Raw genomic sequence first — 13,597 nt, 5'->3', positions numbered from 1 at the left:
AAAGAAGTCTCCCTAGTTGAGGTCCCATATGTTGAGCCCTCATTTTGGGAAGTCTTAATGTCAAGTCCATGATTCCAAAGTATCATGGCATATGGACGAATGGTATGAAATATGTTATGTGCTAATAAGCAATATGTTTCGTGCTGTGTGCAATATGTTACGTATGATGATGCATGTTCCTCTCATAGCATGGCTTTCTTAATCCAATTTTTGCAAGTCCACTGACTTGACTTTCCATAATTCATATCGTTAGGAGAGAGCTCTTCTTAATCATGCATGTCCTTGGTGTGTTCTTGCATAAACCCATACTTAGTACAAGTGTGTAATAATCCCATACAACTCTCTACTTTTAGGTGTAGACACAGGTGGACGCTAGAGTTTATGAGACTACGTTGAAGCTATCCCACGTGGAGCATTCATCTGGAGTTGGTAGGCTCTCATGATTTCGAGGTTGCTTGCCCGTTATATTCTAGATTAGATGTAGGCTTGAGATAGTGGAGTATGTTCCACTGGCATTTCTTTCTCAATTATTTTCAGACATTGTTTTGGTGGCATTCTGGCAACTTTATATTTTATGACATGACTATTTCATTCTATTGAGCACTTGATATTCGATGGTTGTTGTGAATGATTATAAACTGATGTAGATAAATCTTATATGAGTATAATGTATCCTACTATGAAGTCTATGTATACTTCAAGTAACTAAAAGTTTCAAATTTTCCGCTAAAATTAACCTAGATGATGTAACGATGACGTATGTAGGCTTGTCTGCGACCTTTGAGAGGTCAACGACGCCGGTCTCGTCTGGAGTCTCGATTCCGATCGTGACATATAAATTCATTAGAGAGGGAATACAACACTTAGATGAACATTTTTGGGGTCAAAACGTCTGGGTACGACTCCCCAAGGACCACCCTTAGTGTCCACGAGGAGTATCCAAACCTTGGCAAGGAAACTGCCAAAAGGAAGTCCAAACCACTACCACCAAATGACGCTTAGTCGATGCCCCATCGATTAGGGACGTGGCTCCACACTTAGGTGTGGGAGATTATCCCCCAAATTATGAGTATCTGTACCAAGCGACACCAAACACAATGCCCCATCGCTCAAACGACGACCAGTAGCTTGGAACTATCGTTTGACACCTGCACCATTCTGCAAGTGTCTCGGCCAATAAGGGGGTGTTTTGGGAAATTTACCTAAGATCCTAATAAATTCGTAGATAATTATTTTGGGTCTTTTATGGTATATTAATTTAGTTAAGACTCTAAACCCTATATTATACCTCATTATTTAAAAACAAAACCCCAAGATCAAAAGAATTTCTCTCTAGACTACATTGAATCTAGGAGCCAAGCTGAAGCTAGGATTGGATTTTTTCATTTATTTCTCAACAATTTCATTTAATTCCTTCAATTAAGGTATGGTGATTTCATTCTTGATTCTTCTATCATTCAAGGAGCCGATTCCAAAGGCTTTTCAAAGATCTTCAAAAACCTTGAAATTCTATTTGGAATTCTAAGCATGGGTTCTTGTATGAAAAGTTTAAATCAATGTTTTATGAAGTAATTGATTTTAATTGGTGGTTTTAAGATCAAACTTCCATGAACCCATGCATTCATTGAATTCCTAATTTTGGCTCTAAAGTGGGTGAATTGATCATGACTTAGTCTTATTGAATTCATGTGTAGATTGTATTGGGTTATTGAATTACGTATTGTTCCATGTTAGAATTTTATAGCTTGCTTTATAATGTTGATATCTATATTGTGTATTGTTGGTTAATTTTATATGGATGGATTATTGGCTTAGTCTTTTGTAAATTATCATTGGTAAGAATCTCTTAATTGATTGGACAGAATAAGGAATGGTGATGATGGCTATGGAAAGGCGTTAAGTTTACCTAATTTTTCTGTATACTATAGTTTGATATTGAATTTTTGTTGATTGCTATGGTCCACTTATGGTGGCAGTGTTTAATTGTTATATATGTTATGAACATGGCCTTATCGGCATTATTTTGTGAATTATGGTATTATCATGTTATAGCTTGTATAGATGAACAATGTGAAGGATTATATGGTATATGTGCATGTGTGAGGTGAGAGTATGATCCCTCTAAGTGATGGTATGGTGATTTTATGTCTTGATTGGTAGACTTTAGGTCCCTCTTCTTGATGCATGATGGTTATATGAATATGTGATCTCTTTACTTGGTAGGCTTAGGCACCCTTGTAATGCACATGTATGAATGAATGAAAGAACGAAGTCTCGGATCGGAAGATATAAAGGAAGTACCCTTCTATGAAAAACTTATATGGAACCTTGAATATTAAAAAAAGGTTAAGAATGAGCTATCCATGAAAAGAGTATTATGAGTTTGTAGAACTTAGTAATAGTACATTCTCTAATACACCTAGCGAATGAATTACTCTATGAGAATAAAGGACAATCACTGAGAGGGTATGCTTCAGGAGTATTTCTACTTGAGGATGAGACTAGAGTACAAAGAAACGCTTGATATCCCTTAACCATGTGAAAACATGGGATGAGTCTTAGTTCTACCTTTGGCAAGTAGAAAACCTTACATGGTGTGAGCTCTTACGACACCGGATTCCATACTTAGCTAGTGTGGTCTATGTCGGTTAATGCCTAATATCATCATATGCAATGTACACTCTAGTATTGTATAGGTTCTAAAATCTGTAGGTAGTGTAATGGGACTTTATCTGCACATAGCATGAGTAGGGCTTAAAGGTGCTAGGATGTGTTCCCTAATTCTTCCAAGGCAATTATGTGAAGTCCTTTTATTGTTAATTGCTGGTAAATGACTTAATGAATAGTGTTGACTTTAGTTAATGCATGTTGAATAGAAAGGTTCTTATCTAGGGTAGCTTAAAAGATTGCTTAGATGGGATTGAAGAGGGTGTATAGGCGGTCTCTTCATGTCTTAATTAGGTGACTTTTGGAGTAACCTTAGGTGGGGAGTCTAAAGGATGGAAAAGGGAATAATCTTACTTTGGAAAGTCATTAGAATCACTTAGGTGTGTGGGAAGGGGTTTAATGGGTCGTCTTTTCATATCTTACTTAGGTGGGTCTTCGAATTACCCTTGGTAGGAGGCTTAAATGATTATGTGTACTATAAATGATTATGGTTGTCTCTTATGAATTACCTGAATATGTCTTAGATGTGTATATTAACTTGAAGATGGTTCTTATACTTATTTTATGAGGATTCTATCTAAAGAGCACGAAAAGTATGTTTTAAAGTAAATCTCTGTTTTGACATGGTTTTCTTACATGTTCACCATACTTTGTGCATTCAATGTGATAATTCCATATGTTTTATATTTATACAAGTGTAGGTGGAAAGTGAGGATTCTCTTAGAAGTTGAAGCTTGGAAAATAACATTCTCTCCAGATTGGAATGTCCTCATATGTTCGAGGACATGTCTCATGTTTTAGTTTCCTTTTCTTAAAGAATTTGTAATAGACTATAGTTTCATTTCAATTGATGTAAGGTCTATGAACCTAGGAATTTATATGTGTCTAAGATGGCTATGACGAGTCTAAGTTCTTTATTATATTCTATAAAAATTTGGACTATTGTTGTGAATTTTTTTTAATCCGCACTACTTTTCATAAATATGCGATGATGATATCTAAGGTCTTGTATAAGACCTCTGAGAGGTCGATTACACCGTGTAACTTCTATGGTATACCCTTGGGTTATTACATTGAGCCAGTCTAATTTTAGCTTTTAGACCTTAGATTTCATTCCTCTAATAGCAAAACGATGACAGATAGGATAGACCGTTAGTCGACTTACGGCCCATTAGTTAGCTCTGTGGATGCACTAATTGACTTTTATTTTAGGGGTAATAGGGTATTTTCTTTGTAATTTTATCCAGAAACTACTTAATTTTGGTAAGTCTTAGACAATTATTCTAGTCAAATTTTACCCTAAACTATTATTCTCTAGAACTCACTAAGCTTAGAACAAAAAGAGGAGAAAAATAAGACTCAAAACCCTTCCAAGAATGCATCAAGTTTTCTTTGGTTTCAACCCTAAAATCGAAAGGTTTCTCGTAAAATTCGTCACAAGGTATGTAGAATTTCACTAGTGTATTCCTTTCTTCAACTAGGTCCCTAGAATTTAGTTGAATTCTTGATTCTCTATATCATGTTAGACCTAGGGTTTCTCAAACCTTGCAGAATTGTTGCGAATCAGTCGTTATAGTATTACTAATCAGATTATCATGTTTTCGTGAAACCATTGCTTCGTCCATTGAATGAAGCTCAGAACCCTAGTTATGTAGATTTTATTATTACATGAATTAAACTTGCTAGGTTAGTTTAAATAGATATACATGCTCCAGTTTTGAATGTCACATTGCGAGTTTACAAAAGTTGAATTCTTGAATTTTGCATGTAAGAATATCTAGCTATGTAGTATTTCAATTATGCTATTTATATACATTCCAGTTGGGAGTATGTTTAGACCATGTTGGAATAGGGTTCAATGGACCCTCATAGTTCCAGAATAATGTGTGCCTTTCTGTCACACCCGGGTCCTAGATCCTAGATGAGACCGATGTCGTTAACCTCTCAGAGGTCGTAGACAAACCTCTTTTTAGCTTTCAACACAATCATACAGTTAAATTTAGCGGAAAATTTAAAACTTTTTAACTTTACTGAAGTGTAGTTAGACTTCATATAATTCTTGCATAAGAGCGATGTACTAACAACTCAAAATAAACAACCATCTATTACAGATTGAACAATTCAAATGAAGAATTCATAATATCATTAATAGTTGCTAAACCGGCCTTAATACAAAATCTTGAAAAAAATGTTTGAAAGGAAACACTAGGGACAAGATCCGCTAGCTATGTCTAATCTACTAAAGCTAGAAAATAAAGCGTAGGCATTCTCGAACTCAAGAGGACCTACCAAAGTATAGAGGGACTAGTCCAAACAACTTCAACTAATCTTCAATCTTTTTCAAGGACCTGCACCTATAAAAATAGTAATTGTAAATGGGTTAGTACGCACTTGTACTATGTATGGGTGTATGCACATTAACACATAAGGACTATGCATGATCAAGGAAAGCTCTTCCTATAGAAACATTCCAATTTTTGATGAATCATGCTATGAATATGACAAATTTTCATGCATTTGAAGAACAAAACACATTTTCTATATGAACATAAGACCTTGGAATCATGAACATAATTTTAGAACAACTCAAGCAAAATTTAATATATTTGCTCCCCTTAGGTCGAGTGCTCCCTCTCCCAGACATAGTTTATTTTTTAGTCTTTTCTTCTTTATGTTGTGTAGTTCAATGATCTCCTTTGATCCAATGTTTTACTTATGAGTTCAATGATTCATTGTAGTCCCATTGCTACAATGAATCAAATAAGTAATCCAAAAGACTAAGGAAATGATTTGACTACCCTACTCACAAGTTATTCTTTCCATTCTTGTTAAGTTGGGAATGAAGTCTTTATAAGACAACCTTTTTTGGCTATGCCCATTATTTGATCATTTGTATAATATAAAAATGTTAGGGAATGTATTCATACTTCAATTGATGAGTCATTATGTTTTGCTTCCTTTATTGGCATAAGCCAATAACTGTTAAAACTTCATTCTTATCAAACACTAATAATTTGATATACTTATGCTTTTGCTAACTTATTCAATTTCAACTAATATTTCTTGTTCTTTGATCTCATGTTCACCTTGAACATGCTAGTTTGACTTAGGATATTCTTTTAAGACTACCATTGGTATCTTTCTGTGCAATGACTAAGAATGACTTACATCATCACTTAGCCTAACCTCATCCTTTTGTCTTCCTATCCGAACACCCCTCATCTTCCAAGTTCTTTATTTATTTCTTTTACTTTCATAAAGAAATCTTTACCATTTGACCGACATAGATCATGTGAGGTAACATGAAATCCAGTGTCTTCCCCACACTGAAAAGAGATGGTTCACCGGCCAAAGTGAAGCCGAATACTTCCTAGCTTTCTTAGGTGGATCCACTAGCTAGTTACCTATGATGGCGACATATTTCAAAGACTAGGAGTATTTGTATACCCTTATCCACCTTGGCGGTAGTCTCATCTCATGAGGCTTACATGTGCTTGCACAAGCTCATTACTAGTCTATTAGTGCTTAGCTCAATTTATTATACTTTACAAATTTTAGAGTTGACTGATAACTATGGAAGCTTTATTATAGTATTAGGTATGCTTAACTCAATGGATTAATTTTCATCACTTTGTATACTTGATGAATGTGAACTTAAATCTTACATTGTTATTATGTTGTGAATGAGACTTGTCTCAAAATTTCTAACACCCTCTTATGAGATCTTTAACATAATTGTTTAGGTGCAAGTGAGACTTGTCTCACTTCCTTTAGCACCCTATTCTAGGTATATTTCATAACTCATAAGCTTTTAGTTCTTTCATTGATCACCTTATCTTTTTCAATGTTATTTGGTAGTCCTGTACCATTCTTTATGAAATTTATAAGGACTTATTCAATGTTCTACTATGTTCACAAGTTCATTTAGATAGGGTATGTTGGGACTTGTTCCAATCATTGGCATACCGTAGGTTACGAGTTCATTGAGTTACATCTTGTCAAGTCAATCTTTAACATGCATTTGGCCTTAAAAGAAACATCATAATTTAAATTGACCATTAAAGATTAGTATGACTTAGTCATTGGCCAATTCTATTACATATTTTGGAAATAATATTACTGGCCAATTTATTGGCATAAATCAAGCTTTCACTAAACACTTGTCATGATATTATCACTGCCAAGTCAATTAACTTCATATATATACTATAGTAAAGTCATGTAGATGATACTCTAATCATATGGATCTAACCTATAGGTCTCAATTGACATTATCAAATCACAGAAACCTACACATAATGATCAGTTGGCACCACATACAAACAACATGCTCGATATTTGCATTATACATACTATTAGAATCGGAAATAGGAAGAACTAGGGAGATGAACATTCGACAATTTCATTGGGAACAACCCTAGTTTCTATTTTCTTGAATTCAAAACGTTTGAAGTCTCCTTGAGAAAGGAATCGAAGAGTCAAAACCCATACCTTACTGTAAAATTGAATCTACGAAGATAACCCTGTACTTTGCACGAAAATATGGAAGAATTGCCCTGAAATCGCCTAAGGAGAATAGAGAGTATTTTTCTATTTTTCTCACGTTTGTTCAGTGTTTCTCAGTTGTGGGTTTCTACTGGCTAAACGTGAGTCTAAGTCTTAGAAAATTAATATTGACTAATTCAACTTAGGCTAAATAACTTAATTAAATAAATCAATTAGCTAATTACCAAATCGCCCCTCCTAAATTGACTAAAAATAAGAGAGCATTTGACTTAGCCAAATTCTGAATATTTGCTAAGGGTCTCGGGTTTGAAAATGAATTTAAATTAATTAATTAAGTTGCTAATTTAATTAATTAAGTAACCTAGGGTAATTACTAAAGTACCCCTAAGTTACTAGGACCATATTAAACCCCTTTGGACAATCCTAGGTTAGGTACTAGGATGTTTCTTTAGTTAGCTACTCGGCTAGTGTCACCCGGTTAGGTCTTAGGATTTCGGGCACACTAGTTAGTTCATTTTAGTTAGTCCTAGGTTAGTTATCTAGTTAGGTAAGTTAGTTAGAGCCTAGGATTGGTTAGGAAGATCGACCCCACGTGGCTTGACCTGATGTGTGCCAGCCCCCTAACCACCCTAATCGATTGGGCTTTGTCGCTTGGTCTCTCGGCCGCTAGCACATGTGCTTGCATATCTGTAGCCGTGCACTTTCCTAGCTGTGGAATCTGTAGTTGCACTTGGAAATGTCACTGCTTGTCCCAAGGATGCTCATTATGTCCTTGGCATTGCGTAATCTACATGATCATTTTAAATGATTATGTGCTATGGTACCTAGGCTTGACACTTGGACGCCTCGTACCTAATGTGTGTAAGCTATGAAATCAAAAATATTAGCTTAGGGTCTTCATTGCAGGTACAATTCCTAAACAAGCTTGGATTGGAGCATTTGAACATCAAAGTATATCTTAACTTACTTGTCAATACATAGAATTGGCTAACACCCTTAAGTCAATATTCTCTAACATGCTTAATATTACTCAATATTGGCCATTGGGATGCCTATGTACCCCAATACATATTCTTAAAACCTAATAGATTCTTCACTAGACAAGTACATTTTCTATAATGTTACATTAGTCCCCCTTAGGAACATTCGTCCCCGAATGACACTACACCACCATTTTGAATCGAAGAGGGTATTTTCAAAAAACACATCAACATACTTGAAACTTTACTCTTTGTGAATATCTGATTCACAACTTACTCTGGATGATGCATATCACTCAAAGCTTTTCTGAATCTTCATATTTGAGATTGAGGAACTTCCTTCTCAATCTCACTTTAACTCAATGCACATCACAACTCATGCGAGCCAAAAATCATGTCAACGCTATACAAAAACAGCAACATGAATGCAAGCATGAACTCATATTAACTCATATAGTGCAAAAACACATAGTTTTGGAATTGAAACACCAAGACCGACTAATGCACTAACATTTAGAGTTTCATAAACAAAATCAGACTTAGAAAGAGTATATATAACCTCAAGAGCTGAACAAGTGAGGGTAACCGGATCTCATGTCGGCCTCGGCCTCCCATGTTTCTCCCTCAATAAGGTGGTTCCTCCATAACACCTTTACGGTGGCAACCTCCTTGTTCCTCAGCTGCTTCACTTGGCGATCTAACATTTCAACTGGAACCTCTTCATAAGAAAGGTTCTCAACTCCTTACCCTCAACAAGCAGGATGGATGCTGGATCACCTAGACACTTTTTAAGCACTGAAAGATGAAACACTGGATGAAAAGAAGCCAAGTTATTTGGTAACTTCAATTCATAGGCAACATTCTCTACTCGCTGTAAGACCTCATAAGGACCTAATACCTCAGACTCAACTACCCTTTCTTACCAAACCTCATCACCCCTTTCATGGGTGATTTCGTCTGGTAGACTTGATCACCTACATCGCATTTAAGTGCCCTCTTCTTGTTATTAGCATAGGATTTTTGACGACTGTAAGCACTAGCCAATCTATCCCTGATCATTCTCACCTTTTACATAGCCTCATGTATGATCTCAGGTCCAAGGATTGAAAACTCTCCTACCTCAAATCACCCAACTGGGGACCTACGTCTCCTGCCATACAGTTCTTGAAAAGGTGCCATCCCAATACTGTAATGGTAGCTATTATTATAAGAAAACTCAATCAGTGGCAAGTGATTAATCCAACTCCCCTGGAAGTCAATAATACATGCTCTCAGTATGTCTTCAAGGGTCTGAATGGTACGCTCTGCTTGTCCATCCGTTTGAGGATGAAAAGCAGTACTGAGCTTCACCTGTGTACCTAAGATCTTTTGGAAAGATCTCCAAAAGTGAGAAGTGAACTGGGATCCCCTATACAAAGTGATAGATAAAGGGATCCCATGCCACCTCACTATATCATCAATATACATCTTGGCATATTCTTCGGCCCTGTAAGTAGACTTCACAGGAGTGAAGTGAGCAGACTTAGTTATCCTGTGAACAATGACCCAAATAGAATCATGCAGTTTCCTGGTCCTGGGCAGACCAACCACAAAGTCATATTAATAGCCTCCCACTTCCATGTTGGGATCTCAACTGTCCGGGTACGACCTCCAGGATTAAGGTGTTCGGCCTTAACCTATTGGCACTTGGGTCACTCCTCCACAAACTTAGAAATATCTCGCTTCATACCTTCCCACCAATAGATCTCCTTGAGATCATGATACATATTGGTGGAACCTAGATGAATGGAATACCTGGAGCCATGAGCCTGTGCAATAATATTAGGTATCAGATTATCAATATTGGGCACACACAATCTGCCCTGGTATCTAAGCACACCATCCCCCAGGGAGAATGATTCATTTAGCTTACTCAACACTGAGTCTTTCAACTCAATGAGTACTGGGTCGATATGCTGCTTAGATTTAACATCTACAACAAATGAGGATTCAGAACTGGAATGAATTAAAACACCCCCACTTGGTGTATCTACCAGTCGTATACCTAACCTAGAAAGTTGGTGTACTTTTTTAACCAGGTGCTTCTTCTCAATATCAATATGGGACACACTGCCAATGCTCAATGGTCTCAAAGCATCGGACACTACGTTGGCCTTGCCTTGTTGATAGTGGACACTCATGTAATAATCCTTGAGCAGCTCTAGTCATCTTTTCTTATGAAGATTCAATTCTCTTTGTGTAAAAACATACTGAAGACTTGTATGGTCAGTAAATACATCAACATGTACACCATATAAGTAATATCTCCAAAGTGCTAATGCAAATACCATAGCAGCTAACTCAAGATCATGGGTAGGGTAAATATTCTCGTGGGTTTTCAACTGTCTTGATGCATATGCAATCACCTTGCCGTCCTGCATAAGAACACATCCCAAACCTACTCGGGAAGCATCATAGTACAACACATGCCCTTCACCACTCCTCGGCAATGTGAGAACTGGGGCTGAAGTGAGTCGGTCTTTGATCTCTTGGAAGCTCCTTTCACAAGTTATAGACCACTCAAACTTTGCCTTTTTCTTTTTTAAAGATGTCAATGGAGCAGCAATAGCGAAAAAGCCCTCAACAAACCTGCGATAGTAATTAGCCAAACCCAAGAAACTCCGGATGTCTGTAGGAGTGAGGGGTCTCGTCCAGTTCTTTACTGGCTCAATCTTTTTCGGATCAACCTCTACACCCTGGTCGGACACCACATGACCTAAGAAGGTCACTGATCTCAGCCAAAACTCATATTTGCTGAATTTTGCATATAACGTATGTTCACTGAGTACTTGCAATGTCATTCTCAAATGTTGTTCATGCTCTTCTCTGGTCTTAGAGTATATGAGAATGTCATCTATGAATACTATGACAAAATAATCAACGTAGAACCTATTCATAAGGTCCATAAACGCGACTGGTGCGTTAGTGAGACCAAATGACATGACAAGAAACACGTAATGACCATACCTAGTATAGAAGGCAGTCTTAGGAATGTCCTCTTGTCTCACTCTAAGATGGTGATACCCTGACCGGAGATCTATTTTAGAAAAGAAACATGAACCTTGGAGTTGATCAAATAGATCATCAATTCTAGGAAGAGGGTATTTGTTATTTATAGTGACTTTGTTGAGTTTCCGATAATCTATACACATTCTAAGGGTTCCATCCTTTTTCTTAACGAACAACACTGGAGCACCCCATGGGGATATGCTCGGATGGATGAATCCCTTATCAAGTAGATTTTTTAATTGCAACTTCAACTCTTTGAGTTCAGCTGGAGCCATTCTATAGGGAGGAATGGAAATTGGTTTGGTGTAGGGATCCAAGTCAATACCAAAGTCAGTTTTGCGTTCAACAGGGATTCCTGGTAAATCCTTAAGAAAGACATCTTGAAACTCATTCACCATGGACACAGAGTCTATTGAAGGAACTTCATGTTCTAACTCATTGACTCTGACTAAGTGATATAGATACCCCTTAGATAACATCTCTTATTGGCTTTAAGATGGGAAACTATTTGGCGTGTTGGATTTGACCTACGCCCTTCCCATTCCATCTCTAACTCATTAGGAAACTGAAACCTTACTACCTTGTTTCGACGGTCTATGGTAGCATAAAATTTATGGAGCCAATCCATACCCAAAATTTTATCAAAGTCAAGCATGGTTAATTCTATTAGGTTAGCATAGGTAACTCTATCAAGAACAATTATTGGGCAATCTCTTTATACTCTGTCAGCTCTAATGTTGTCTCCTATGTGAGTACTAACTTGAAAAGTTTCATGCAAGATCTCAGGAAGCAACTCAAATTTACTAGCTACTAGAGGAGTAACAAAAGACAAGGTGGATCCTGGATCTAACAATGTATACACTGGAAAAGAGAAGACATGTAAGGTATCATCAACCTAGCAAGGTCCATACTATCATGCACTATGGCTGACCGACATTCCTCCTTCAGATCCACCGATACACCAGTCACAAACCTGCTCATCTCATCCCCGCTATTGGACACCAAGGAAGAAGTATATTTGGAAATTTTAACAAACTACAAGCATCTAATTTAGTGATCACACCATTCATGCCTTTATACCCATGGCATGGTATATTGGGTCCTCTCCGTGGGGCATATACATCGAACAATCATAGCTCTATACCTCTAGAAAGGTATATTGGGTCCTCTCGTTGGGATGCATACATCAAACTTCACATTTATCTTATGTGGTTTTATGTCGGTTAATAGCTCCCACAGCAGACTCTAGTGAATTTAACCAGGTTTTCAGTTATACCTTAATATTTTGTCTAAGTATGTCATGTTCAAAATTAGTTCTTGGTCATTTCATATAGTTCAATCTTTAGTATATTCTCAACATTTACATTTAGTTCAGATTATGTTATTGCTCAACATGCTTTGTTCATTTCTCTATTTTATTTAGTTATACTCCATATCTTGCATGATCAGTACTTTCCAAATACTGACTTTGTCACATACTTTCATTATGTAGGTTTAGAGATACAACTTCCAGATCACGCCTAGATAGTTTCTTGATCTCAAGTTCAACAAGTTTGTGTTGAGTCCTCATACTTTGAGAACAATAGACATGTTTCTCATATTCAATCTTTTCTTTCAGTTTAAATTTTGCTAGAGTTAGCTATCGGCATGTCCCAACAACTTTAGTTAGTTAGAGGTTTTTTCAAATGTAGAATTAGATTCAGCTTTATATTTGAGTTTCATATTTCAAAGTTTTTGAATGCTTAGTATATTTCATATATTCAAATCAGTATTGGGTATTCCCCACTTTCATCTACCATAGTTTTAGATTCCGAATAATATTGTCTTTGTATGCATTAAGATATGCTAACTTCAGAGTTAGCTTGGGTCAATTGTGATCTAGGTATTGTGTTTATGTCCAGGGGTAGCCTTGAGGTGTGACAAACTTTGTATTATAGCATTAAGTTCAAGAGACATAGGACGTCTGAAATTCGCACTAAGTAGAGTTATTTTATGAGTGTGAAGTGAACCACATATAATGTGAGGGAGGATACCAAGTGTTTTAGGAAAAAACATCACTTTCTTGATATTCTTAGAGTGTGTGGTATGATCTCCTTATAGAAGTAATCTTAGGTGTTAGTCAAGAAACTCTTTCAAAACCTTTCTCAGTCTCTACTCCAGTTGATGGCCCAATTATATCTAAAAGGGTATATCGAAATTGCCTTGTCACAGTGTCTTAGAAAGTCACTTCAACATTTCTTGTAGAGCGAGCAATGGTAGATTTGATATCATTCTAGGCATTGATTGATCACATTCCTTTTATGCCTTAGTCGATAGTAGAACTAGGATCGTCCGATTGTAGTTTCCATTGAGCCAGTCTTAGAATGAAAGGGTTGTAGCTCATGCCTATAGTAGAA

Source organism: Solanum pennellii, chromosome 2 (genome assembly GCF_001406875.1).
Source record: "Solanum pennellii chromosome 2, SPENNV200".
Taxonomy (NCBI): Eukaryota; Viridiplantae; Streptophyta; class Magnoliopsida; order Solanales; family Solanaceae; genus Solanum; species Solanum pennellii.
The sequence above is the reverse complement of the archived record's forward strand: the minus strand, read 5'-3'. Positions refer to the sequence as shown.